Source organism: Aquarana catesbeiana, linkage group LG09 (assembly GCF_042186555.1).
Source record: "Aquarana catesbeiana isolate 2022-GZ linkage group LG09, ASM4218655v1, whole genome shotgun sequence".
Taxonomy (NCBI): domain Eukaryota; kingdom Metazoa; phylum Chordata; class Amphibia; order Anura; family Ranidae; genus Aquarana; species Aquarana catesbeiana.
The window spans coordinates 141,522,490-141,528,142 of NC_133332.1; the positions used below are offsets into that span (position 1 = coordinate 141,522,490).

A 5,653-nucleotide genomic window follows, 5' to 3' on the forward strand; every position below is an offset into this window, starting at 1 on the left:
TATGGTAAAAAAGCCTTTACATTGTGGAATGCCCATATTATGCAAGGGATTCTGATTCAATGTAGTTCTAGAGATAAGAAGCAATACCTCAACCTTCAACAGCTGACATTCAGACATTCCTGTCCCCAGTCCATCTTCCATCACTTACTGATACCCGGCTGGAGCAACTGAATGCTCCCTTTCCCTGGGAATATACAGTCCTTTGAAAAAGTATTCATACCCCTTGAAATTTTCCACATTTTGTCATGTTACAACCAAAAACATAAATGTATTTTATTGTAATTTTATGTAATAGATCAACACAAAGTGGTACATAATTATGAAGTGGGATGAAAATGATAAATGGTTTTCATTTTTTTTTACAAATAAATATGTGAAAAATGTGGCATGCATTTGTATTCAGACCCCCTGAGTCAATACCTTGTAGAACCACCTTTCACTGCAATTACAGCTGCAAGCCTTTTTGGGGATGTCTCTACCAGCTTTGCACATCTAGAGAGTGAAATTTTTGCCCATTCTTCTTTGCAAAATAGCTCAAGTTCTGTCAGATTAGAGGGAGAGCGTCTGCGAACAGTAATTTTCAAGTCTTGCCACAGATTCTCAATTGGATTTAGGTCTGGACTCTGACTGGGCCATTCCTACAAATGAATATGCATTGATCTAAACCATTCCATTGTAGCTCAGGCAGTATGTTTAGGGTCGTTGTCCTGCTGGAAGGTGAACCTCTGCCCCAGTCTCAAGTCTTTTGCAGACTCTAACAGGTTTTCTTCTAAGATTGCCTTGTATTTGGCTCCATCCATCTTCCTATCAACTCTGACCAGCTTCCCTGTCCCTGCTGAAGAAAAGTATCCCCACAACATGATGCTGCCACCACCATGTTTCACAGTGGGGATGATGTGTTCAGGGTGATGTATAGTGTTAGCTTTCCGTCACACATTGCGTTTTGCTTTTAGGCCAAAACGTTTAGTTTTGGTCTCATCTGACCAGAGCACCTTTTTACACATGTTTGCTTTGTCCCCAACATGGCTTCTCGCAAACTGCAAACAGGAATTCTTATGGCTTTCTTTCAACAATGGCATTCTTCTTGCCACTCTTGCTTAAAAGCCAAATTTGTGGAGTGCATTACTAATAGTTGTCCTATGGACATATTCTCCCAGCTGAGCTTTGGATCTCTGCAGCTCCTCCAGAGTTACCATGGACCTTTTGGTTGCTTCTCTGATTAATGCTCTCCTTGCCCGGCCTGTCAGTTTAGGTGGACAGCCATGTCTTGGTAGGTTTGCAGTTGTGCCATACTGAGATGTTCAATGCTTGGGATATTTTTTTATAACCTAACCCTGCTTTAAACTTCTTCCAGAACGTTATCCCTGACCTGTCTGGTGTGTTCCTTGGCCTTCATGATGCTGTTTGTTCACTAAGATTCTCTAACAAACCTCTGAGGGCTTCACAGAAAAGCTGTATTTATACTGAGATTAGCTTACACACAGGTGGACTTTATTAACTGAGTAGGTGACTTCTGAAGGCTATTGGTTCCACTAGATATTAGTTAGGGGTATCAGAGTAAAGGGGCCTGAATACAAATGCATGCCACACTTTTCAGATATTTATTTGTAAAAAAATGTTGAAAACTATTTATCATTTTCCTTCCACTTCACAATTATGTGCCACTTTGTGTTGGTCTATCACATAAAATCGCAATAAAATGCAGTTACGTTTTTGGTTGTAACACGAGAAAATGTGGAAAATTTCAAGGGGTACGAATACTTTTTCTATGCGCTGTATGTCTGAAGTTCTGTCAACATTTGGATTCAAGGGCATGATTCTGTCGGCAATCTTAGCCCTTTATCCTACACCTTTGGCACATACAGGGCCATCTTTAATATTGATTAATCTTCTTGCCCCCCCCCATGCAATTTTACTCTCCACCTGCTCTGAGACATATAATAAATAGCAGTTAGACTCAAAATCAGTTTACTGAGTCATATCAGGCAGTGATTGGTTGCCAGAGGTTACAGCATATCATTACATCTTACTGACTGGTTGCTAGAGGTTACAGCACACATTAGGGCTCACTGATTAGTTGCGGGAGGTTACAGCACATGATTTCTGCTTGTTGATTGTTTGCTAGAGACTACTGTACATCGATACTGCTCACTGATTGGTTGCTAGAGGTTACTGCACATTATTACTGCTCGCTGGTTGCTAGAGGTTACACATCACATCATCTCTTCACTGCCTGCACACCATGGACTGGGGAGGTGAGCGGATCCATCAATAGATAGAAAACTCCTAGGGATCCTAGAACTTCTGGGATCAGTGGCAGTGCTGGGTGGAGGGGAGGGTGTGATCAATGACAATGCTGATTTTTTTTTTATAGACTACTAATATAAAAAGGAGTTTCAACACTGGTCACCAATAAAATAGGGGTTTACACTGACCAATAATGTAATGGAAGCAATTACAGTAACCACCAATGTAAGGAGGGATTTACACTGACCAAAAAGGTAAGGGGGGCCTTCACACTGGCCACTAGTGTGAATGAAAGGATTATACACCAAGCCCCAATATAATGAGAAGATTTACAGTGACCACCAGTGTAACTGAGACATTTAGCCTGCGTTCACAATTGTGTGTGTCAGGAATGCATGCAAAATTGCTTTCCTGACACCACAGAAATGTGCTGCCCTTTAGCAGATACACAGCAGTGCCATTAATTGTTAATGACACCCTCACGCATCTGCTGACATGTGCTGTGCAACCTTGTGATTTTGAAAAAGGGTTGTGCATGGAGGGCATGGAGCAGCCCCATACTAACCTCTGCAACCCAAACCTCCCCATCCTCTCCACTCCAACCCCCCCTCCCCCCTTTAACTCTACCTACCTCCTCTGCTCATCTTTGCACCCACTTTCCTTACCTCTATACATCCCCTCCTTGCTCACCTGTGCACCCCAAACTGTAATTCCTTCTCTGCGTACCTCTGCACACCCCACACTACCCTGCCTCCACCAATTTGCTTACCTTTGCAAAACAGGCTGATGTTAGGCTTAATAATCACAGTTGCAGGCAGGACTTTCAAGCATGACTCTTTGTCTCTCCAGTGGGAAGCATTCAGTATAGGTGATGGTGGCTCAGCGGGCATGATATACATATGCATGCCGCCTTTATTTATATATCAATGCCGCCGGCCGAGGCTATTTGCATATTAATGTCGCTGCTATTTACATATCAATGCCGGTTATTTACATGTAAACACAGGGTCTGCAGGTGAGTCATCTGTACACAACATTAGGGCAGGGCTGGGCAGCATTAGTAGCAGCACTTCACTCTCACATATTGGGACACAGCACAGGACTAAAACTTCAAGGGACAAGGGAATTTAAACCCGGATAGTTGGCAAGTATGAGGCAGCTGCTTTGGGCCCCACAACAATAGCAGGGCCCAAGGCAGCTGTCCCTTTTGCCCTGCCTTAAAGACAGCCCTGGGCACGTGTGTATACCTCTGGCCTGTTATCCAAGTCCTATCAGATCTCAAATGGTACAAGACAGGGCTGCCCCCTCCCCCCTCAATATTCAATCCTATGAATGAACCCCTGGCAGAAACATTTCAAACTCACCTTCATATCATGGAATTCCAAATTAATTGTAGATCACATGTAATAAACCTCTTTGCGAACAATGTAATTCTCCTTTTGACTAAACCCATCACATCTCCTCCATTTGCCCATCATTTAACTCCATATCTTATTACAAAGTGAATTTCACAAAATCAATGATTGATTTAGATTTAGGGGTCAATGGAGAGACATGTAAACATCTGTCTGCCGAGCTACCTTACTCATAGGCGGACAATAGTATCCCATATCTGGGTATTACACTGACAGAGACTACAGACAAATTAGTAGAGGCCATCTACAAACCACTTATTGTGAATATACGACAGGATGTGAGGTGACTGTCCCAAGTATAAATGTCATGGTGGGAAGGTTGGCATCTTTCAAAATCAAATACTACCTAAAATAATTTATATATTCCTTACACAACCAATTCCTTTTGCCATCCTCATACCTTTTAAATTTAAGGTCTATGATGTGCACCTTCCTTTGGAGCAGAAAAAGAGCTAGATGTGCATACCATCATCTTTTTAAACACAGGAAGTGGGCGGTATCCGCCTCCCAGATTTTGCAGATTATTTCAGTCTTCACAATTGGCCCAACTTCAACAATGGTTTCAGTCAACACCAGATGCTTTATGGGTAGATATTGATTCTTCCCTATTTTTTTTGAAAGCCTATGGAGTGCAAAACACACCCCAAAAACTTCACCCGCTGCATAAAAAATGTGCACACACATAAAGAGTGCTCACAAAAAAGTGCCATGGGTACACAAGACGTGCCAATTCTCTGATCCCCCAGGGCGTTAGGCTCCTGCGGGGACAAAGGTACTTACAATGGTCTATCTGGCCGAAACCAGACAGACCCCGTTCTCTGGAGGGCCTGCCGAGACAGGACCCACCCAAGTACTAGGTGGGGCTCCCCCGAAGGGAGACCCCATGAGAGAGGGCGAACTAAGCCAAAAGGCCATGTCCACCCCTTCCCAAGACGTTCAGGGCTGGCCTAAGGACCCGCATCCTTACTAATCAAACGTGCAAAAATGTGTAAAGACAAGACGTGACAAACATAGGGTTTCAATCAAAAATAAATAAAAAGTGGGGGAAGGGATAGTGGAGAGGAGAGTGAAAAGAAGTGGCCATTGTGTAACACAATGACCAGGCCCTCCGGCCAGGAATAAAAAATTCCTCTAGTCCTAGCCAAAAGGCCCGGCCCAAGAGGCAGGTGCAAAAAAAGCGTGTTATGGTGCAGTGACCGTGGTGCCTCAAATCAAAGTGACTGCCACTCACAGTGATTTTATGGCACCCCTGGACTGCCACTCCAGGGGCACTACTCCATAGGCTTTCAAGACCAACCCTGGCCCACAGCCCAGACCACAGCAGCCCCCACCACAGTCAGAAAGGCATGAAGATCCGGCAGCTTGGTGAGAGCCCTTTACCATCAGGCTCCACCGTCGCTCCCATCACTCCTTCCTAATTACATTCGGAAAGTACTAACCACTCCCCCCCTCATTAAGGGGGAGTAAGCGTTCTCTCCCGAATAACTGTCCATAGCTAGAGCTACCACAATCCAGGCCAGAAGGCCAGGGACCCGACCCTCCAGCCAGACCTAAATGCAGCACCCATCCCTACCAGGAGCACCCTTCCAGACGGCTCAGACTCAACCATTGGCCGGTCCCCAGTATACTGTCGGGCAACACGGCGTAGTCCCTGCTGAGTATCGCCTTTCCAGGTACTATGACACCATTGGATTTGCTGTCCCTCCCCAACGAGAGTGACACAGCGCCTCCTCTGGAAACTGATAAGAACAGATACTACACTTGATCTTAGCCAAAAGGCCGAGAATTGATTCTTCCCTATTAGGTCACACAGCCTACACCACATACTAATAGCAGATACTTGGCAACCACTTAATCTAAACTCCTTTCTATTGACAACTCAAGCCTCAGTCATGGCGAACTTTACTATATCTGCCAAATCAAGGACCCATACACATTCTATATGTTGCTCGATAGATGTTTTAGAACACCTTATTCCTTACATCTTGGTC

General features: G+C 44.4%; 1 pseudogene; it reads right to left on the reverse strand.

The window, feature by feature from the left end:
* Positions 1 to 5,348: 5,348 nt before the first annotated feature.
* Positions 5,349 to 5,453, reverse strand: LOC141109060 (U2 spliceosomal RNA; annotated as a pseudogene).
* Between the last annotated feature and the right edge of the window lie 200 nt (positions 5,454 to 5,653).